Source organism: Taudactylus pleione, unplaced genomic scaffold, assembly GCF_031769625.1.
Source record: "Taudactylus pleione unplaced genomic scaffold, aTauple2 ptg000017l, whole genome shotgun sequence".
Classification (NCBI taxonomy): Eukaryota; Metazoa; Chordata; class Amphibia; order Anura; family Myobatrachidae; genus Taudactylus; species Taudactylus pleione.
The window spans coordinates 18,104,037-18,129,027 of record NW_028284419.1 but is presented as its reverse complement, the minus strand read 5'-3'; positions in this window follow the sequence as shown (position 1 = coordinate 18,129,027).

Genomic DNA, 24,991 nt, shown 5'->3' with positions numbered 1-24,991 from the left:
GCACTCACACATGTACACACACATGTACTAACACTCACCTATGTATCCCTGTAGCATTGGTCCACTTGTCCAGTAGATTGTCCATAGTGGACCTGTGATAAGAAACCTTACTCACCGTCTCCTATGCGAAGTAGGGTCTTCTTCGTTCCAAAGTAGGGATCTAGGGACAAAAAAAAAAAATGGTATCTCATGGTTAGGCAAGGGTAAGGGGGGGTTATGGTTAGGCACTAGGGGGGAGGTTAGGGTTAGGCACCCCCCAGGAGGGTTAGGTTTAGGATGCAGCGAGGGGGGGTTAGCTTTAGGTACTGGGGGAGGTTATGGTTAGGCACCCTTAAGGGAGAGTTGGTTAGGGTTAGGGAGAGGGGAGGGTTAGTATACTTACCTACCCCAGTCGGGATCTCCTCCGCCGGGCATCTGCTGTCGGGATTTCAGCCGCTGGCATTTCAATCCCATTCCATATATACAGTCAGGTCCATAAATATTGGGACATTGACAGAATTTTCATATTTTAGCCTCTATTCACCACCACAATGGCTTTGAAATGAAACAAACAAGATGTGCTTTAACTGCAGACTTTCAGATTTAATTTGATGGTAATTACATCTAAATCAGATGAACGGTGTAGGAATTACAACAGTTTCTATATGTGCCTCCCACTTTCTAAGGGGCCAAAAGTAATTGGACAAACTAAACAATCCTAAATCTAACTTTCACTTTTTAATACTTTGTTGCAAAACCTTTGCAGGCAATTACAGCCTGAAGTCTGGAATGCATAGACATCACCAGACGCTGGGTTTCATCCCTGGTGATGCTCTGCCAGGCCTCTACTGCAAATGTCTTCAGTTCTTGCTTGTTCTTGGGGCATTTTCCCTTCAGTTTTGTCTTCATCAAGTGAAATGCATACTCAATCGGATTCAGGTCAGGGGATTGACTTGGCCATTGCATAACATTCCACTTTTTAGCCTTAAAAAACTCTTTGGTTGCTTTTGCAGTATGCTTCAGGTCATTGTCCATCTGCACTGTGAAGCGCCGTCCAATGAGTTCTGAAGCATTTCACTGAATATGAGCATATAATATTGCCCGAAACACTTCAGAATTCATTCTGTTGCTTTTGTCAGCAGTCACATCATCAATAAATACAAGGGGACCAGTTCCATTGGCAGCCATACATGCCCACGCCATGACACTACCACCACCATGCTTCACTGATGAGGTGGTATGTTTTGGATCATGAGCAGTTCCTTTCCTTCTCCATACTCTTCTCTTTCCATCACTCTGGTACAAGTTGATCTTTGTCTCATCTGTCCATAGGATGTTGTTCCAAAACTGTAATGGCTTTTTTAGATGGTCTTCCTGTTTTTGAGGCTCACCAATGGTTTACATCTTGTGGTGAACCCTCTATATTCACTCTTGTGAAGTCTTCTCTTAATAGTTGACTTTGACACATATACACCTACCTCCTGGAGAGTGTTCTTGATTTGGCCAACTGTTGTGAAGGGGTTTTTCTTCACCAGGGAAATAATTCTTCTGTCATCCACCACAGTTGTTTTCCGGGGTCTTCCGGGTCTTTTGGTGTTGCTGAGCTCTCCGGTGCGTTCTTTCTTTTTAAGAATGTTCCAAACAGTTGATTTGGTCACACCTAATGTTTTTGATATCTCTCTGATAGGATTTTTCAGCCTAATGATGGCTTGATTCACTGATAGTGACAGCTCTTTGGATCTCATATTGAGAGTTGACAGCAACTGATTCCAAATGCAAATGTCACACCTAGAATCAACTCCAGACCTTTTACCTGCTTAATTGATAATGAAATAACGAGGGAATAGTCCACACCTGTCCATGAAATAGCTTTTGAGTTGATAGTCCCATTACTTTTGGCCCCTTAAAAAAGTGGGAGGCACATATAGAAACCGTTGTAATTCCTACACCGTTCATCTGATTTGGATGTAATTACCCTCAAATTAAAACCGAAAGTCTGCAGTTAAAACACATCTTGTTTGTTTCATTTCAAAGCCATTGTGGTGGTGAATAGAGGCCAAAATATGAAAATTCTGTCAATGTCCCAATATTTATGGACCTGACTGTATATATATATATATATATATATATAAATATTATACACACACACACAATATGGTACCAATGGGCATCAGGACCGTCCAACAACCTGAAGAGGGAGGCCATCAACAGCACCCCAGGGATCGGAGGTCCGTCAGGCAGCATTCCGGCAGGTGTCACAGAAGTGACAGGAGGAAGGTCTGGAGCACTCCAGCTTCATCAATGCACCGGAGATAGAGAAGGTGAGTATCGGGATCTGGGAGGGAGGGTGGTCGGCACCTGTAGAGGAGGGGGGTACCTTTGTGATTGCGGGGGAGGAGGGGTACACCCGCGGGAGGGGGGCAACCGCGGGGGGGTGCAACTGTGATTGCCAGGGGGAGTTTGTACCCGCGGGGGGGGTGCATCTGTAATCGCGGGGCGAGGGGGAGTTTGTACCCGCAGGGGGGTGGAGCTGTGATCACAGGGGGGGAGGGGGAGTTTGTACCAGCAGGGGGGTGCAGCTGTAATCGCGGGGGAGGGGAAGTTTCTACCCGCGGGGGTGCAGCTGTGATCGCGGGGGGAGGGGGAGTTTGTACCCGTGGGGGGGTGCAGCTGTAATCGCGGGGGGGGAGGGGGAGTTTGTACCCGCGGGGGGTGCAGCTGTGATCGCGGGGGGGAGGGGGAGTTTGTACCCGCGGGGAGGTGCAGATGTGATCGCGGGGGGAGGGGGAGTTTGTACCCGCGTGGGGTGCAGCTGTAATCGCGGGGGGGTGGGGGAGTTTGTACCCGTGGGGGGGTGCAGCTGTGATCGCGGGGGGAGGGGGAGTTTGTACCCGCGGGGGGGTTCAGCTGTAATCGCGGGGGGAGGGGGAGTTTGTTCCCGCGGGGGGTGCAGCTGTAATCGTGGGGGGAGGGGGAGTTTGTTCCCGTGGGGGGTGCAGCTGTGATCGTGGGGGAGAGGGGGGTGATCACGGGCTGGCAGGGGAGACTGGAGAGGTGTGCTACCCACCTGGATTCACCGCTGCTGCTACATGTTCCAGCCGGCTCCTGCTACTCCTGACAGGTCCGGCGCTGAAAACACGGGACCCACTGCTGAGGACAGAGGACTTGCTGCTGCCGGCGTTAAGCACACAGGACCTGGCCAGCGCTGATGACGGAGGAGGATCAGCGGGAGCTGGACACATGGGACACTGCACTGATGATGGAGGACCTGCCGGAAGACACACGCGAACACGTCGATGATGACGAAGGACCCTTGGGAGCTGGAGATACGGGAACCGGCGCTGACAATGCAGGTAGTGCAGCAGCGCCACTGATCCTCCCCTATGCACAGCCGCTGACAGGTGAAGAAGTAGGAGGACACTACCGGCCAGTGCCCGCCTACTTATCGTTCAGTTGGGGGGAACTATCCCCCTACACTAGAACGATAGTTGGTGAAAATCAAACATGTTTGATTTTCTCCAACTAGTTGGAACGACCATTTCTGGCCGTTTTTCAGCATGTGGGAGCAAACGGCTGACTATCGTTTGCTCCCACACACAGGACGATTATCATTCCAACCAGCCAACTAGTTGGCTGGTTGGAACTATGGGCCTGATTCAGAGCCGTTCGCTATTTGCGGTCGTTCGTTTAAAAACAAGGGGTGGCTATTCAAATGAACCGTACGCACATTGCAGTCTGTTCACACCTCTAAGTCTGAACGAGCGAGCAAAACATACGCTCGTTTATTTGTTAAAAACGCCCCCTGGCCGCTCGCACCATACGTCATGTCCGCTATTTATTAGATTAATCGAGTACATCGACCAGCGTATGAACTGCTCGCTATTCTTGTGGTTGGTGTTTGCTACCACAAATTTGCGAGCAGTTCTGGCTCTAAAATAACCCAGTGACGTGGTCAATGACGCTGCTGTAGTAATTATGCACACCCATAAAACGCCCGTTTTGACCTTTAAGCACGCCTGCGTTCGGATCTCCACTCCCCATTTTCAAGCACCTTCCCCTGTTACCACCCACATACGCCTCATTCTGTCACTCAAAATAGCAGGCACTCGCTATATAGCGTACAAACGATTTTCGCCCGCACTGACTGGTTCGCGCATGCGTACTAAAAACCGTACGCATGCGCAGATGTGCAAACATCGCTCGGAACGAGCGTACGGCCGCTAACGAGCGGCTCTGAATGAGGGCCTATATCGTTCTGGTGTGTGGGGGCCTTTACACTAAAGTTAGCTGTAAACTTACGAGTCTATTTACTAAGCTGTGTTAACGGTGATAAGGTACCAGCCAATCAGCTCCTAACTGCTATGTCACAGGCTGTGATAGAAAAATCGCATTTAGGAGCTGATTGGCTGGTACTTATCACCATTTACTGTATCTCCTAACACAGCTTAGTAAATAGACCCCTTAATCTCCTACGGCTGCAACTATGTAAGAGTCCCATAATAATAAAGAGACCTGATATCAAGTTTGGAGATTACGTGATATAAAAAGCCTTGTGCCACTGCAAAATCTAAAGTACATTGGGTGATGGTAGATTGTGGCAGCAGGATGATAGAGGATCCACTTGGTTGCCAAGGTGACTTACTGGTCACTGGGATGCTAAAAGATGGCATTCTGCATGCTGTCCAAGAGTGGAAAAATGGCACCGCTCCTCTGGAGGATCCAGAAATAAAGATTCCAGGAAGGAAGTAAGGAAGGCCTGATGTTCCACTCCTGAGCAGAGCCGGATTTAGATGTCATGGGGCCCTAGGCAAGATACAAATTTTGGGCCCCCATCCCTCAAACAATGGGGAATAATTCCCTCATTATTCTGTTTGTTTGTGTGTATGTGTGTGTATATATATATATATATATATATATATATATATATGTATATATATATATATATATATATATCTGATTGGTTGCCCCATAATGAGCAAAATCCGATAGCACTCAGGAATCCTCAGCGATAATGAAAGAACGCTGACACAGATAGTACGATCAACGTTTTAGAGCAGGGATGGGGAACTTCAGGCCCGTGCGCCGTATAAGGCCCCTGGAAACATTTGGTATGGCCCCCGGAACTTCTTTCTGCTAGCCTCATTTGACTGGAGTGTCCTTAAGATGCGTCAGATAGTCACACCACTACCCTTACAGTTCCCCGGAACATCCTCAGGATGCTCCAGGCATTTCTGTAATCACCATCGATTGTGGCCCCGCCCCTGTGTGATATCACTCGGAGGGGCGTGGCCAGCACCAGGCCCACAAATAATGTTATATATATCAAAATGGCCCTTGACAGAAAAAAGGTTCCCCACCCCTGTTTTAGAGAGTGAATTTTTTTTAACTGAGGGTTCCTGAGTGCCATCTGATTTTGCACATTACATTTATTTTATAGGGAAGGCACATTGACATGTTGCATTATTTGAACCAGGGGAGTGCTGGGCAGTTTGGATATATTATGTATTATAGCTATGCCCTCTCAGACACACACATACACACCTCTGTCACTTAAAAACATGCATGCAAATAAACCACAACCACCATCATTTATTAAAGACACCCCCACGGAAGGAAGATAATGGAGAGAGGAAGGGAGAGAAGGACCCATACATAATACTGCTACATTTTTATATTTTGACTGCATACTTGTTATATAGTTATCTCAGGTAGGGTAGATCATGTGCTTATGAAACTGAGGGCCTGAGTCAGACCCGGTCGCAAGCTCTGAGTGCTTGCAACGGTCGATGGTGGCCCAGAGCGCTCAGCGCTTGCCGGCTCCGTCGTGCTCATGCGCAAGACCCGGATAGCGACAGGCACTCCGTCGCTCCGGGTCTCGCAACAAAGGGGACGGGCTGTCAATGTTGAGTGACAGCTCGCCCCCTTTGGTGGGCGGCCTGGGGGGGTGGCTGCCCAAATGGAGGCATTCCCATGTGAACGCCTGCCGTTTGGGGGCGGTCCCACTGACTTCACGAGTGATGTCAGTGGAGAGATTCCGGCTCTGTAAGAGCCGAAATCTCTCTGGGGCTTGCGGCCACGCGACCATCAACCTGGCCGCTCGCTATAGCTGTGGGTGGTCACCCACAGCTATGCGAGCGGCCAGGAGGCCGCACAAAAAAAAAAACACCCTGATTCAGAACGAGCGCTCTTTCAGAGCGTCCGGCTCTGAATCAGGGCCTGAGTTGCACACACACTCACCTCTCAAATAAAACACATCCACCATCATTTATTCAGCAAATAAGCCACCATCATTTATTAACGCAAGTTACAACCCACCCACCCCACTCCCCTGACACCCATTGGCATGCAAGGCATACACCTGCATTGGCTATCAGTACTTCAGAGTGGAAGACAGTGATGGCTTCACCCGGCCAACATACTGTTTTAAAGACTACCTCCTCCCTGGCATCCCTCGACATACAAGATACACCTGCTGAGTTAGTGGAGATAGTCACTGCCTCTCCCGGTCAGCTCTGTCTGAAAGCTCCATGAGAACTCACTGCCTGAGAAGAGCTGCGCTCTGCCGCTGTAGCTCCCCCTCTATTCTGGCAGCGGGCAGCCTCTCAGTGTAAATATAAAGAGACAGCTGCCAGCAGAAAAAAAAAACATGGTCAGATGCATGGTGATGGATCGACGGGTAAGGGGGCATTCTACCTGCGTGTGCGTATGCTGCGGGCTCGGTGAAGGTGAGTCGGCATCACTCTTCTCTCCTGCGCAGGCGTCCCCGACACACCTTGACTGCACACACACTCTCCGGGAGAGCACTGTGCAGTCTGCTATGTGAGCTCTTTCATCGGGCGGATTTATTTGGGTCCCACCGGGCCCTAGGCGAGCGCCTAGGTTGCCTAATGGGAAATCCGGCCCTGCTCCTGAGGTCTCTTAATAACTATAGGTAGGAATCGTCTACAGTGTCCAGTTTCATTGTGTGCAGAAGATCAATAAGTAGCAGTAAGGGGTTTATCACCTGATTAGCTGTAGGTGATGTTCGGGGAGACTCCAATGACTTGAGGCCTGAGGGCATCTCAGAGTGGTGTGCTGACTTTATGGGACATTATCTTTCACAAGAAATAGGAGAAGGTGAGGCAGCTGATCACCTGTGCTCGGCTAGCGATTAGGCCTTGGATATCAGGATTTCAGGCTTCTGACAGATGTAGGCGATACTCATATGATTTTTCTGGGACAGCAAAAAAAGTAATTGGTAAGGGGCATAAATCTTATTTTATATAGCCTACATAATAAGATATGATAAGCCATCTGAGGGTTTTTCAGAACATACAGTAAGCAAAGTGGAACTATGGCCCTCATTCAGAGCCGTACGCTCTGAGCAGAGCGCACGCTCTGAATGAGGGCCGGGCTCCATTTTCATGGAGCGTCCTCCTGGACGCTCGTATAGCTGTGGGTCACCACCCACAGGCTATACGAGCGTGCATTGTGATGGCCGCGATGGTCGAGACCATCGCGACCATCGAATTTGCGAGCCGGAGCCTGCGGTTGAGGTTTTCAACCGCAAGCTCTGGAGTGATTTTGGCTCTATCAGAGCCAAAATCACTCCCACTGACATCACTAGTGATGTCAGTGGGCCGGCTTCTGACGGGAGGCGTTCCCGTGGGAACGCCCCCGTCAGGGAGGCACGCCCCCGGCACACCCACCAAAGGGGGCGTGCTGTCAATCAACATTGACAGCACGCCCCCTTTGATCGGACACAACGAGCGAAGGACTTTCCTTCGCTCGTCGCGTCTGGCGCATGCGCACGACGGAGCTCCCTCCGTCGTGCGCATGCTCAGTCCATAACATCGACCCACTTGCGAGCGGACAGCCGCTCGCGAGTGGGTCTGAATCAGGCCCTATATATTTAGCCAGTATTAAAAAGCCCAGAAAAGAGAACAAAAACTTCCAGGGGCAGATCTTCAAAATATTTATCTTACATGTTATATCCAACGGGTGTCCATTAACCACAGACCAAACGGCACTCCACCGTACTTTCAAAGTGTGAAAAAAGGTTTTTAATATCAAAGTTTCAAAGCCCAATCAGCTTTTTCTTCAGGATATAAAAAAGACATGTTAAATAGGGACATTTACAGCTACCATTATGCTATCAAGTTTTTAAGGTGGGTATACACTTATATGATATCGACCTGATTTGTTATTTCTGGGCTAATCGGAATGACAAATCGGGCATATCGTTAAGTAAGTATTCCCGATTTGCACCCTCCTGCAGTCGCAGATGACATCTTCTGGACGGCCCTGCTGTAGGGTCAATCAGACGATATTGCTTACGGTGCCATGCTGCCGAATACAGCATAACATATTAGATTGTGCCGTTGTCCCTGTGAACCTTTGCTAAACCCTATTCCTACTACAGACATTCCCTCAGCAGGCAGCCATACAGTTCAGCCATCCAGACAGAAATGTGGAGAAAACAGTGTAAGTGCAATTTCCTCCAAGTATGCCTTAATAGTTAATACATAGACCCAATGGCATGTATCAGTTGTGCTGCCTCCCCCTCTGCTACCTACTGGAAATCCAATATGGCATATGGGCTTCTGCCTTTAGTCTCCACCTCTGCTAGGTACTGGAAATCCTGCTTGGTGTATATATAATAATACACTTTTTTCCATGGTATCCTCTTATTGTAAAATGGGCTCTGAGTTAATAAGAAGTTTCAATGTCACTGTGAGCAAATGTAATATTTCTGTCCTTTCTCACCCTGTCTTATTCACACAGGAAATAGTTCTCTTTGTGTCTTTGGCCTTCACATAATGTCCAAGTCTCTCAGGGAATCTGGAAAGGAAGTGTGGGAGAGGACAGTGCACGGTTTTGTCTACTTTGAGACAAAAGGAAATGTTTTCTCTGTAGTTATTTTCATATTTAACCTAGAATCCACATATTAAATACATCTGGGAATTCATTATGTCCATATCAGTAATTCTTTATTTTACATTTTATTTTATTAGTATTTATCATCATTATTTTATTTATGTATAGTCAGTACTATTTTACAGCAGGAACAGTTGTGGGACCTCTCATTAACTATGACACAATGTCCTGGTATATATATATATATATATATATATATGACAAAGGGTGAGAACAAGCGCCTTATAGTGTAGCAAATAGTGGTATGTTTCTCACTTTAGATAAGAATATGCGTACCGTATGAACCCAATTAGCTGTGCATTGGATTTAGGTATCTTTTCTTGGAAATCTGACAGCAATCCTTTGCTCACTTCATAATACAATGTGTCAGACTCCCAAATATAGACAAATAAGAAGGGAGAGAAACACTCTCATAGTGTAGTAATTCAAAGTATTTAATCATGTAACACAGACAGAAAACACACATAAAAATGGAAAATTACATAAAAAATTATAACAATGGGCTTATCTGCTCAAAGTAGCTGGTTGTGAAAATCGGAGGTCATTGTTCCCCTCAATGCATTTCACTGCTTATGCAAATTGCCAGGACTTCTTCAGGAGGATGCATCTAGAACTCAAATCACGTTCTTATATACCCTTGGAGAATTAGTTAAATTAATTGGACATATCTATTTACGGCACTTCCGGCGGTCGCCGCCATTTTGGATTCTTATGTGCATGCGCAGGATCTGAAATAGTCCCGCGGGTTCTAGTGATATTTCACTGAGTTGTTTACATTCCGGTGACAGCGCCATAAATAGTCACGCATGCTCGGTCACCTAATTCGTCAACTGTCGCGCTCGCAAACAATCCCGTTTCCTACTAACATGGTAACCCGGATGATATTCATCCATCTTTGCTATATCCGGATTATTAGCCGCCCCAGCTGGACAGTATTAACATGTCTAATAGTGAGACCGCCTGTCTTCACTAGCAGCAGCCATTTTTATGGAGTCGCCTATGCTACAACGAGGGCTCCATTTTGCCATAGACTCAACCATCATTCTCATAAAATGCTGTTTTGATCATTCAAAACAATTTGTATACATATAAATATGATAATATAAATTATTAAAAATTTGTTTCAAAGTGTCATATTTTATAAATGAAACCCTACATATAGTACAATTATAGCTTTTAATAAAAAAACATATATATATATATATATATATATATATATATATATATATATATATAAAAATAGAAACTCTTATAAAAATTAGATATATATATCTGTATATATAATTTAAAACTGGGTATATAAGTGTGATAAATCAACATAATGTGACAAAGATTATTATTATTATTATTTTATTCTCATTTGTAGTTCTCCTTTTATAAAGCAGGAGATCATTGCATTTCAAATCTTTTGCTTTAGACACAGCTTTACTGATAATCTCTTCTGGATATTCTCTATCCCGAAATCTCTCAGAGTATATATCCATCTGCTCCTCAAAAGTATTATTAGCACTACAATTTCTGCATATATGGCAGAATTGGGAAAAAGGTATATTAGTTTTCCAGCCTTTGGCATGTCCACTCTTAAAGTGGACATACTGTTTGTGTCAACAGGCTTAATAAAATTCCGACTAATAATCCCAGTACTGTCACTGCTCAATATCAAATCCAAGTACTCAAGTTCAAACTTGCTAAATTTGGGAGTGAATGATTATTTATATTCATTGTTTTAAAAAATCCATAAAAGATAAAAAATCTCCTTCTGTGCCATTCCATATAATTAATATATTATCAATGTACCTTGCATATAAAATTAAATGGTTCTTAAAAGGATGTTCACCATAGATATATTTCTGTTCCCAGCTCCCCATGTGGAGATTTGCAAAGCTGGGAGCAAATACTGTGCCCATGGCTGTGCCCTCTACTTGTATTTAAAACATCTCAAGGAATCTAAACCAGTTATTACTCAAAATGAATTTCATTAAAGTGCAAATAAAGTCCCTATGTTTATCACTCATCGTTTAGCAAAAACTCCCGACAACTAGAAATTCCCACTTCATGTGGGATAGAAGTGTACAAGGATTGTACATCCACATTAGCCCATTTGTATTCTTCATTCCACTATAACCCATTAAGTGTTTGTAAAATAGACATGGTATCTTTCACAAAAGATTTCAGGGTTCCTACATACTTGTTAAGAAAATTTTCCACGTATTCAGAACAACCTGAAGTCAGGGAATCAATGCCCGCCACTATAGGACGTCCTGGCGGGTCCACTAATCTCTTTTGTATTATGGGCAAGTGGTAAAGTGTTGGGATGACTGGGTTATTTTGATTAAGAATTGATACTCATCCCTATCAATAATATCATTATGTAGGGCATCAACCAATATTTTATGAAGTTCTTTAACAAAAGGAATGGTGGGGTCCTGTTTTAATTTTCTATATGAGGTTTCATCTCCAAGTAATCTCAAGGCCTCTTTAGTGTAGTCATCTCGTTTCATTATCTCTAGGCCACCCCCTTTATCCACCTGTTTGAAAACTAGTTGTTCATTGCTTCTCAATTTCTTCAGAGCCTCCTTCTCAAAGTTGGTTAAATTCGACTTCTTGGGGGCCTCATTGCTCAATGCACATAGGTCCCTCTTCACCAAGTCATGAAATGTTTCTATTTGAGTGCTTCTAGACTCAAGAGAGCAATACTTTGAAGGAGGTTTCAACCCTGATTTCGATGTTGTCTCGTAATTCTTCAAAATGTCCGTATCCATTTTAAGAAAATGTCTTTTAAGTGTAAGGTACCTAGTGAACTTGTTCAAATCAATAAACATTTGAAAATTATTCACTCATGCTGTAGGACCAAAGGAAAATCCTGTTGTCAGTAATGACACATCAATATTAGACAATGTTTGGTTCGATAAATTGAAGATTCCTTGTTTCTTTATTTCTGATTCTGTCAATAATGTTTTAGTTTTTTTCCTTTCTTAGATTTCTTTCTTCCTTCTCTGGGTCCTTGTCCTCTCTGTATCCTCTTTTTAAAGGGGATGCCCTTGAGATCTCTTCCTTGAATAAGTACTTGTTGTAGCGATCCCAAGGCTGTGGAGAAAAGTCTGATGTGCCCCCATCACTTTCTTCAACATAATCTAATCTGTTCTTTATATAGCTCCACCCCAGAAGCTCCACCCACAGTCCCTGAACCTATTTTTCCAGAAAAATAGCCCTGGGTATAGTACAATACCTACCTATATTTCAAATGGCCATGGATGGAAAACAACTAATATTCCATATGAAATATTTGCTTGTACCAACTCCTCCAAGTCATTTCTGGCTCCACCCTCACCATTTTGCAGGGTTTCAATGCAAAGTTCTGATGCAGTAACATAGTTAGTCCATAGCAACAGTGTTCCTACTTTATGTGCATGCCCCTTCCTCAGGAACACAGTATTCTTTCTTTTTTTTAAGTATTTTTAGAATAAGGGATTTCACTTTGTAATATAGAAGTGTGTAAGACTGAATGGTAGCATAAGTACTTTTTAACAGAAGGCAATGGATTTCACAGAACCCGTAGTAGTTAGGGGTAGAGAATTGCAGTGTATGGGACAGACTTTAATAGAAAATATTTAGGAAATAAACAGCCCTCCTCCATTTATACAAACAAAAGAGAAAAAAAAAGTAGAATAGAATAACCTGTAGGTGTTTTCCTGACATTAAATTCTAGGTTTATACTGGTATTTTTATTAGAAGGTGAGAACGAGCACAACTAAGGCACTACACTTGCTCCCTTGTCTTGTCCTCTGATGCACCTTCTACTAATTCTGGTTGCTGTGCTGTATGCTCTAGTTCAGTCTTCTGATACAACTGTTATGTTTCCTGGTACTGTTCCTGGGTACAACGTGCTACCAGCCCTGGTTTTGATTCCTGGAAGGCTCTAGGCAGAACTCTGTTATGGTTCCCGGACAGCCATCCAAGTTCATGTTTCCAGTCTGGCATCCAGGTGCTCAGCATCCTTTTCTGGCTGAGATGGAGTCAGGCATGGAACTAGTGGTGGTGCAGCCGATGCATTGCAGCAGGGCGCACCACAGTTAAGGAGCCTGCAGCCTGCAGCATTACAATGAGTCAGACCGACTCATTATATAATATGAAGGCAGTCTCACTACACAGATGAGACGGCCAGAAAGGGAGACGGGGACGATGCTCTAAGGCAGACCTTTGTGCCAGAGATCCGACGTCATACCTCCCAACTTTTCAAAACGGGAAGGAGGGACAGGGTGACGCCAAAGACACGCCCGCCCGAAAAAGGGGTGTGGCTTTCAATAAGGGGGCGGAGCCAATTTAAAATGGGGCGGAGCTTCGCGGCTTCCCCCCGTTTTTGTCACTATAGGGGGCGTGCCCAGCACTCTCTGAGACGCTGGGTAGCCCCCCAGGCTCTCTACGCTAGTGAACAGATGCCGTGCGATGTGCACGGCATCTGTTCACCTTCTGCACACCCTCTGTTCTGCTAGGCAGAGCAGCGGGTGTGCTCTCCCCAACTTCCCCCCCACCGCGGGACACTGCGGCTTGCGGGCGGGACAGCGGGACAGTCCCAGAAAAACGGGACTGTCCAGCTGGAAGCGGCACAGTTGGGAGGTATGCGACGTCATGATCGTCACCAGCGTCAAATTTCTCAGGGTGGAGAGAAGCTGCCTTCTCTTCCATGCGCACCACTGTTGCACACCGGGCATCTGGCCCAGCTCAGACCAGACCAGCCCTGGAAAAGTCAGTACAGAAAGGAGATTGTATCAAGATAGTGGGTGCGTGCACTGCATTGTTGTATATAGCCTCAGGCAGCTCAGCCAGCCCACCACTGGCCTGAAGGAATAAATATATACTGCATAATAATTAATGGGAATGGGATAAATATTTTTTGCTAGAAAAGAAACACACATCCCTATGGAGAACAGGATGTGACTTTGTTACATTGTGAGCAGGGAACCCTGTACTGTGGGACTTCTTGTCATCACATCTACAGCGCTAAATGAGGCATCTGCTGAGTGGATTTGAACCAATTGTATGATTTTGAATCCACTCGTAATGGCTTCCTCTTCTGCAGGAACCAGAGCCGGATTTAAACCTCATGGGGCCTAGGCAAGATACCAGTTTGGGGGCCCCTTCCCTCAAAAACCTTGGCATGTGCGCAGTGCGATCACGGAGCGTGCACAGTCTACTGATAATCGCTCAGCCCATAATTATTAACTATTCAATTTTAAATCAGATTGCACAACATAAAAACGACATAAATCAATCTATAGAACAGAGTAATTGAGAATAAGGCCGGCTACGCACTGCACGATAACGGCCCAATTTGGCTAAATCGGAACGACAAATCGGACATATTGTGTAGTGTGTATGCCCAATTTGAGCGCTCCCACGGTCGCATGCGATATCATGTCATTGGCTGTGCTGCACAGCCAATCACACAATATCGCATACGGCGCCATACATATTAATAAAGGATGGAACAAGTGATCGTTGCGTCGTTCATTAAATCATCTAGTTTGTCCTGGCAATCATGCGATGCCCAGGGTGAAGGCAAATCGTCCTGAACCTTGGCATGATTGCCGGTCGCTCAGGTGTGTGCTCGCTGCTGTGCTTCCTGGAGATCCGGGACCTTTGAAGCTCTGCCTGTCCCTCTGGCCTCTGCGTGCTGCTGGTGGGCGGTAGCAAGCCTGGAAGTGGGACTGTGCAGAGTCTGATGTGCATGCTGGGGCTGGGCCCTGGGGCGAGCCGGGGCCCAGGGGCAAACACAGGATTTTCCTGGGTGGGTTTCTAAATATAAATAAACACGCTAACACATATACACAATAACATGCATAGACACTAACACCTACATACACACTAAAACAGTACACATACATAATATACTTACACTCAATGCAGCAGCTGCTTCAGGTACAGTACAGGTTGCTAATAAGGAGGACACCTGGATTCATTAGGCCCAGCCCCCTTGTGACATAATGTCGTGAATCGTGAGAGTTTGGGGCGGGGCTTGTTGTATTGGCTCCGCCCATATTGTGGCCAGTGCAGGGGAGAATCAGTGTGTGTTCCGGAGCTAGCTGGAGCTGGGCGGCAGATCCGGAGACTCTCCTCCTTCCCCCTGGTATGCACAGTCACTCTGAGTCTGTGACAGTGCAAGCAGTGGGACTCTTTGTAAAAGTAAAAGACATCATTACGTCAGGCAGAGCTCGCGCTGTGCTCCTCTGGGATCATTTTGACCGGACAGATTTCTTGAAACCTTGAAAATGGTTTTAATGTATTGGGTCTGATTTTTCGGGGGGCGGTATGGATATGAGAAGTGTTTTAAACATCGCACGCGGTCGCAGCAGGTGGTTTTTTACGGTTTTTAAAAATGCGTTTTTACGACTCGAAAATATAATTGCACCCATTTTAATGTAGCCCCAATTTCCGTGGAACAGTAATTTCCTGGAAAAAAAATTTGCTTTGTATCATTTTCAACTGTTTTAATTTTTTTTCACCCAAAATTGTGCGGTCATTTTTTGCCAAAGTGCGCATTTTTGTGGATAATTTATTATTAGGGGGGGTGTCCAAAGGGTTCTGAAAGAAATCCCCGCATTTTTAGCCAAAAATAGGGATTTTGCATTTTTTTTCACCTGGTCTGGGATGGAGAAAACTTATCTCCAATTTTTTTCCGCCAATTGCGTTTTCGCCTGTTTTTTGGAGAAAATATCACCGTTTTTTGATGAAAAAGTGTCAGTTTTCCCCAATGGCGAAAAAAACAGCAGTTTTTGCCGCTAATTGAATACGGCCCATAGCAAGCAACTGTGAACCTGGACAAACCATGTTGCAATGCAAGGGCAAATATTTTTGCATGCAGAGTAAATAATGGCTGTTTTTGCATGTAGCCCACAAATGCTGGACAGCTTTATTTTTACACTGCAATTTAGATTTCAGATTGGACACGCCCCTCTCATATCCAAATCTCTCTGCACATTTTACATCTGTCCTACCTGCAGTACAGCATGGTTTTACAGATATGGACAGTTACTTGCTATATCTTACTCTCTTCCCAAAGCTGAATCAGGCCCTATATTTATAGGACAGCTCTGGAAGGCGTTAAAGAGATTCTGGGTGAAAGCAAGCAGAGCAATGGAAGTTAAGCAAATGATCAGCTTGGTAAGTAGCCTTAGTAGTGCCATCATAGAAATTGCATAAAATTCTATATTAGGATTTTTTGGTTACCTTCGATCCTTAATATTTATATGAGAAAACAAATACATGGTAGGGGTCCTTTTTGAATTTTGACCCTAGTTGCACATAAACAAAGTGTTTGTCATTGGGACGCTGACCACAGCCCAAAGTTCTGACGTCACTTCTTAGGTGTCATTGATCCATGTGGGCTTCAAACAAATATTCAAATATTTTGTGCAATTCTGCATACAATGCCTTTAATGCTTGGCGAGTGTCATTAACTTAACATTTTTATTTATATTTTGTTTCTTCTTATATTTTGTTTCTTCTTATTTTCTGGTCAGATTTTGTCTCTATATAAACAGTTTAAAAATGTCATTGGATCCTTATTTGATATCTTCCATTCAACTCATTATAATATTGTTGAAAAGGAGTAGAAAAGTGGGTAACTTGCCTGCACTTTAAGGCCGCTACACACCGGTCACCGCGCTGTTATCAGCACCATCGGGTGACTACGGTCTTCCGTGACCCACCACTGCCCCCCTCTGAGCGCGGGAGTGGATCCGGACCTCTGCTCGGACTGGGGACTACCTGACCTCCAGAAGCCATGGCCTTGAGTTTGGGGCACCCGTGGACCGTTTGCCGGGCTCGCGTCGCGACCGCCCCCGCTGGCCTCTGCCACTTTCGAGACACTGCTACTGCCTCTCCCCTTGGAAAGCCTTGTCCTGGGATCTTTGGACTCTTCAGAGCTCCTGAAGCAGCTTCTAGGGCCCCATGAGTCACGTAGATTCGCCATTTTGGCACACAGCCCTCCTGACCCTTCTGCATACTATAGAAGCACCGACTGTCAGGTCCTCAGGTCAGGGGGAGTTTATCCAGGAGAGCACCTACCTCAGTGGTCACCCTGAGGATTTCACCAGCAGGACCTCTCTTTAGCATTCTGGTAAGGGCTGATTCAGACTCACCCTCTATTACCACCGCATTTAACTTCAGATTCTCACCCTCATATATATAAAGAGATGTAGGCTCCGTCCGCCTCATTTAACATCAACCTCAATCATCCTGATTGCACCTTAGACAAAGGGGCAAAAATATCTACTCCTAACAAGTCTCTTGGCTAGACTACCTGGAGCTATATGAGTGAGACATATAGACCACCATTTCGATATAATCACTGCTGCAAAATGATGGCTAGCCTTCACTAATTCCTTTTTTAATCTCCGTCGCCCACCTGTGATATCGAGCTACAGTGTTGTCACCCACATTTGTTGCATAAATACATGTTCTCAGTTCTCACCAACAATGACACCTAAACGCCCAAAACCCTCATCGACTGTTCCACCATTCTCCTTCTTCAAGGTATCTCCTTCCTCACAAAACGCAAAAGCTGGTCCCACAAATACTAAAAGAAGTAAACATGTATCGGCTTTACGTAACACGCTGGATTGCGCCCCACCTTCTGCCTCTCGACAGTTAGACGTTGCAGATGATGCCCGTCTTACAATGGGATCTATGAAAATGCTGCTGGCCTCCTTTAAAGATGATATTTCAACCAAATTTAAAGCCGCACTGCAGTCCTGTCAGCAATAGGTGGATGAATTGGGAACACGTACTGATCACCTCGAGAACAAATTAGAAGTAGTAAAATCGCATAATGACCTGATCACACTCCATGAAGACCTACAGTCAGAGGTCACATCTCTTAGGAATAAGGCTGCAGATCTAGAAGATAGGTACAGGCACAACAATCTTAAATTCTGTGGGATTACGGAGACAGAGCTGACGGTTCATGTAACGGAAATCTTTGCGAAACCTCTACAGACTACACAGATCTCAGACTTCCTACTAGACCGTATTCATAGACTACCCAAAACTTGTAATGCGCCTACCGACGCTCCTAGGGATGTTCTGATGCAAATGCACTATCATCATACTAAAGAAGCAATCATACGTGCAGCAAGGTCCGCGGATACTGATATATTAGGATAAATTCAAATATTTGGTGACCTTTCAGCAACAACGCTGGCTTTGAGAAGATTATTTCTCCCGGTTACCAGAGCATTACAAAAGTCATCCATCAATTATCGATGGGGTTCCCCACTAAATTGATAATATCTAGGAACGGTTTCACCACAGTCATCTCAGACCCAGCTGAAGGTGTCCAACTCCTGGTGACATGGAATTTAGAAGACATCTTGCAGAAAATCCTAAACAACCTTCGGGTTTACCCAGGACTGGTCCTAATTGGCTCATAACACCTTATATCCTTTTCAGAGTATTTAACATATATAAACACCTACTGTGATTAGAGATAAGTATTATAGCAGTTTCACGCTCCTTTTATTTGAAACTCTGAGTTCTAGTTAACCTGATTAGGGGCAGTTTAATATTAGACTAATTATTGGATCTGCCCTTTGGAATTTCAGATTTGAGTATCTCGTTTTGCTTGTTTTGTACTTATATCTAGGGGGTGTGTATCTATATTATTGGGAATGTTTTTCCTGAGTTGTCTCTTTAAAAAATGTTTAATGTTTGATATATTTTTTCTCTGTGATGATTACTGACTTCTTTGGTATATGTATTAACTTTCGGGTGACGGGGGTTATTTGCCCCACTGGCCACTCACCGCAATATACCATCAAAGACGGTGACCTTGATAGTCCCTTTTAGGTACTATGTTCTCTTTATTTATGTTTCTTTTATTATTTTCCCTACCTTTTCCTATTTTTTTGATACAACAATACTCCAGGTACTTTTTCTGTATGATTCTCAGGCCTAGTTTTATGTACAATACGGTTCAGATATGTTAATCTCCAGCAATACTTCTCTTTATTCAAATGGTTAAGATATTATCCATAAATGCTAAAGGTCTCAACTCTCTTAACTAAAGAAGACTTGCATTGAGACATTTCGCTAAATGTAGAGCCCATATAGTCGCTGTGCAAGAAACCCATTTCCAGCAATTCCCCCCCCCCCACAATTTTACAATCTGAAATATCCCCATTGCTTTACCTCCAATGGCCCTTGTAAAAAAGCAGGGGTGGCGATATTAGTCTCCAACACATGTAACTTTGTCTTGGATAAACAAATAAACGATAAAGAAGGCCGATACCTGATACTCTTAGGCAAGATAGACAATATCCCTGTGACACTAGCGTCAATTTATGCTCCAAATGTGAAACTAGTGTCCTTTATCAGGAAATTCTGTACGGTTCTTCAATCATGTAGGAAACGTATCTTCCTAATGTTAGGGGATTTCAATATGGTTCTTGATCAAGTAGTAGATAAATCCTCCACCAAATCCAAAGTGGGCTCCTATTCTATTCCAGATCACTCCCAGAGTTTCAGATGAATTCTCAGTGAATATGATCTCCATGATGTATGGAGGGCGGGACACCCTGGGAGAGAGACTACACCTTCTATTCTCAGGTACACAAGTCATACTCTCATATAGATTTGACCATATCAGACAAATGGTCTTTACCCTATATTAAACAATCATTGATTCTACCGGGTGCATGGTCTGATCATGCGGCGGTTTCACTAGATTGGGATGTCTCCAGATTGAGAACCCCCCAGGCCCCTGGCGTTTGGGAGAAGACCTACTGGTGAACCCAGAAGCTAAACAGATAATATCTAATGCCCTTTATTTGTATATAGAAGCTAACAAACCAGAAGACACCTCATCATTTACATTCTGGTGCTCTCTAAAAGCAGTAATTAGGGGACCAGCGATCCAGGCTGCAGCTCGTTTACATAAGGCAGCTATATTGCATCAAGTGGACATTGAATGTCGACTAGCCGACTTGGATGCTAAACATAAACATAACCCAAATGATGATAAAGTGCTTAGAGACCTACTCAACGTCTGAACAGAATGGAATACACTGGCATTTAGAAATGTCCACCAGGCGATGTTTAAACTACGCCAAAAATACTATGTACAAGGGGATAGGGCCGGCCGCTTACTGGCACGGAAGTTGAGGGGGAAAAGAGCAAAAGAAAGTATTAGAACAATATCCAATACTAAAGGTACTAAAATTACAGACCCCTACGTTATAGTGGAATCCTTCGAGCAGTATTATTTCCCAACCTACACCAGCACAGATTGATGACTTTCTGAGTACTGTTGATCTGCCCTCTCTGGATGCAGATTCTCTAAGCTCCCTGGCAAGCCCCTGGTCCGAGGATGAAGTTTTGTCAGTAATAAAATCCCTCCCATTGGATAAGGCTCCTGGACCAGATGGGTACATCAATAAATTCTTTAAATATTTCCAAAACATATCATCTCCTATCCTAGCACAAATGTTTAACGATGCCTCGTTGGCGGGCTCGTTCCCAGGAGAGATGCTAGAGTCAAGAATAGTTGCCTTCCCCAAACCAGGAAAGAATCCAACTTCCATGGCCAATTACAGGCCAATTGCATTCCTGAACACTGATATAAAAATATTCGCCAAACTCCTAGCGAATAGACTTAACTTATAGCTGCCTAACCTAATACACCGAGACCAGGTAGGATTTGTTTTAGGACGCCAAGGCCCGGACAATACAAGGAAGGTGATCAATATTATTGAATCATTCTCTAAGCTTGACCAACCCCTTCTGCTCCTGTCATTAGACGCCAAAAAAGCGTTCGATAGAATAAATTGGAGATACCTAAGAGCTGTTTTGGAGAAGTTTGGAATACAGGGCAAGCCGCTATCATCAATTTTAATGCTTTATTCTTCCCCCTTGGACAGAGTCTTTATCAATGGTATATTATCCACCCCATTTTTTATTACAAATGGCACTCGTCAAGGGTGTCCTCTTTCCCCCCTGGTATTCGCCCTGGCGATCGAGCCCTTAGCCGAAGCCATTAGAAAGGACCATAACATTTCAGGACCCATTCTATTTGACAAAGAATAAAAAACAAGTTTATTCTATTAACCCTCACAGATCCGATTCATTTTCTACCAGCTCTACATGTTCTACTAGAAAAATACACAAAATGTGTACATTAAATAAAAGAGGATGTGACTGACGGTGATTGGGGAGTTGGCCAGGAAGGAGACAGGGGTGGCCTGGAGATGCTAGGGATAAAAGAATAGGGAGCTAAAAGTGAGAATGATTATAAACAGAAAATTGACAGGCCCAAGCAGCGCCCCCTGCCCTGCGGTGCCCTGTGCCATGGCACATGTTGCACCACCCTAGAGACAGCCCTGCCAAGGCACACCATCAGTCCCCCTCCACAGGAAAAAACACAACACATTGCTCCCCCACAGAGAAAATAACATTGCTCCCCCACAGAGAAAATAACATTGCTCCCCCACAGAGAAAATAACATTGCTCCCCCAGAGGAAATAACATTGCTCCCCCACAGAGAAAATAACATTGCTCCCCCACAGAGAAAATAACATTGCTCCCCCACAGAGAAAATAACATTGCTCCCCCAGAGGAAATAACATTGCTCCCCCACAGAAAAAAATAAAACTACACTTACCTGCTGAGCAGTCAGCATACTCAGGCCCAGTGCATAGCTGCAACGTGCGGTGGGCAGATGGGACGGCAGGTGGGTGGATGGGAGGCGCGATGTTACATCATAGGGCATGCACTTTGCGTTTCCATAGGTCATCATCGGGTACACTGCTGAGCCTCCAAGAAGAGCCCAGCAGTGCTCGGCACCAGGACTACAGTGGTACTGACAGTAGCACACTAGTATAAGATACTAAGCTTGTGGGTGCCGAAGCCACACCCCCCTGGAAAGGGAACGTGGTCTCACAATAAAGGGCATGGTCTCACAATAAGGGGTGTGGCCTCAAATGAAAAGAATACCTTATAAATACATGACGTTAACATAACCATAGGATTCATCGGCTGGCCACTGGGGCTGAGCAGTCAGCACACTCAGGCCCATTGAAGAGCTGCAGCGCTAGGGAGGCAGACGGACAGGAGGGAGCGCAGGCAAGCAGATAGGAGGCATGTTGTGACATCACGAGTCACCGTCGTGCGCGCTGCTGAGCCTCCAAGAAGAGCCCAGTGCTCAATAAGAGACGGTGACAAATGCCATCGCAGCTGCGATTCCGTATGCTGCAGATGTGCAGAAATATGCAAATGTACCAGATGCTGCGATTTGTATTAAGACGCCCACAGTCAGCTTCTCAGATCCCCTGCTTGTGCAGAAAGACGCAACCATTGGCTGCACATCGGTTGATCATCGAACTTCTGAGAAACCCTATGGTCACACAAAATGGCCGTCTGAAGTGAGACACAAGAGCCATTTTTACTGCGTCTGGGAACGCAGTCACAAACTGTGACACACCACTGAAATGGTTGCAAAATGCCTGCTGTGACTGCTGACAAAAGCAGCAGAATGAATTCTGAAGTGTTTCGGGCAATATTATATGCTCATATTCAGTCAAATGCTTCAGAACTCATTGGACGGCGCTTCACAGTGCAGATGGACAATGACCCGAAGCATACTGCAAAAGCAACCAAAGAGTTTTTTAAGGCTAAAAAGTGGAATGTTATGCAATGGCCAAGTCAATCCCCTGACCTGAATCCGATTGAGCATGCATTTCACTTGATGAAGACAAAACTGAAGGGAAAATGCCCCAAGAACAAGCAGGAACTGAAGACATTTGCAGTAGAGGCCTGGCAGAGCATCACCAGGGATGAAAACCAGTGTCTGGTGATATCTATGTGTTCCAGACTTCAGGCTGTAATTGCCTGCAAAGGATTTGCAACAAAGTATTAAAAAGTGAAAGTTAGATTTAGGATTGTTTAGTTGTCCCATTACTTTTGGCCCCTTAAAAAGTGGGAGGCACATATAGAAACCGTTGTAATTCCTACACCGTTCACCTGATTTGGATGTAATTGCCCTCAAATTAAATCTGAAAGTCTGCAGTTAAAGCACATCTTGTTTGTTTCATTTCAAAGCCATTGTGGTGGTGAATAGAGGCCAAAATATGAAAATTCTGTCAATGTCCCAAGACATATGCACCTGACTGTATATACTACAGGTGATCATGTTTACCTACCTATTTATCATAATGCTTAGAATTTGTGCAAAAATTATTTTATTGTGCCATATACAGGATAAATGCCCTCCTTCTCCATCCTGCAGTCTATTAATGCAGAACATATCCTCCTGCTTGCCAGCTTCCTGGCAGTGAACTTCACTTTGAGCACTGGTACATTGTACAGAGATCAGCTGCAGCTGATAATCAGTCTCCCCTGACTCTTGCTGTGTTCTGCATGATAGTAAGAGGGAGGGGTAACGACACTGGGGGATTGGGTCATGCCACTATAAAGATGTATTGTATTGCCACTGGGGATTAATTTCCACTAAATGGATGGTGGGGTAATGCCACTTGGGATCTATTGCCAGTGGGGGGTGGAGGGTAATGTTACAATGGGGACATATGGACCCTGGTGGCATATATATTTTTGCTAATATAGGTAAATATATTTTTTAAAGCAATGTTCTTTAATTAGGGGCTGATTCAGAGATGGACGCTAATCACACAGCCGCTACGTCTTTGTACGCAGAGGCTGTGCGAAATTTATACAAAAGCCGCAGGAGTCGTCCTATGTAAAAAGATGCCCATTGCCGGCTTCTCTGATCTGATGCTGCATCCAAAGATGCAGTCATCGGATCAACTGTGTGACCATCGGACAGCTGAGTAACCAAAAAATTACTCAGGATGTCCGGCTTCAGTTATGCTGCCAAGGCCAATAAAGCTGTGTGCAAGGATGCGGCCACTGGCTTCGGCACGTCCAGACAATGCCGACACACCCGTTTACCCTTAATCAAATAATATAAAAATCGACAATTGTCAGTTAAGTGGGTAATGCTGGTGTGAGGATTGTAAATCTCCAAATATTGATTCAGCAAATTGTTTTGTTGCAACACTTTTTAGCACCAATACAGGAAGCACTTTGAGCACTGGTACATTGTACAGAGATCAGCTGCAGCTGATAAGTATAAACCAATATTCATAGCTGGCAAGAAAAGAATAGACACCGTTAAGGTACAAATGTTCTCCTAGACTCACCAATTATTCACCTATCTTCTTCCTAGGAAATTCTCTAGGTGCATTTGAATCTAACATGTTAGTTTCAAGCCAGTATTAAGCTGATTGGTCAATATTATTCTTGCCAATAGTTCATTATAATTCTGTACTAAATTACGTGTCCTACAACTTCTGTTCTGATGCAGAGTAATGATACCTAAGTGACCAGCACGGTTCCTAGCTCAGTGTAATGCCATTTATATTCGGGAAACCGCAAACACTGTCTGCAAGTCTCATTGTATAACACTTTATGGGAAACCTTTGTAACATGAATCACATCCACTGGATTATTATATAAAGACTTAAGTGCAGCAATTGCAAAATAATCTTACACATATTTAAAGTCTACAGCCATATGTTATATATTTATTGTGTGACTTGTATGCATTTACATACCAGAGTTTGCTTGTAACATGAAGAATATTCAGATAAGATGTAATGTTATTACATGAGGTACAGGCACCGCTGGCTAGAAACTGTTATAAAATAAACACAAATGACAACAATAGTAAAACTGCACCATGAACAAAATGTGCCTAATAATACTGGTTACTATATAGAGATGGAAATATTGCACATAACTTAAAAACAATATTCATGTATCTCGCTGTTGAGTTATCACATAGATAAACCAAGTTCTTCAGGAATTTTATTAGGCCAACCACATGTCTTGGAATCAATAATTGATAATACTGAGTAAGGGGTTCCCATTAGCAGAAGACATGTCAGTTTGTCCTTGAAGCTGTTCTTTTGTTTTGATTTTTTTTTACAGTAGATGCTTTCACAATAACTGGAGAGTAAACCCCACATTAGTCATTTATATAATGCAGCTGTTGCAACTAATTAGAGGGACACACAGCTAGGGTCCC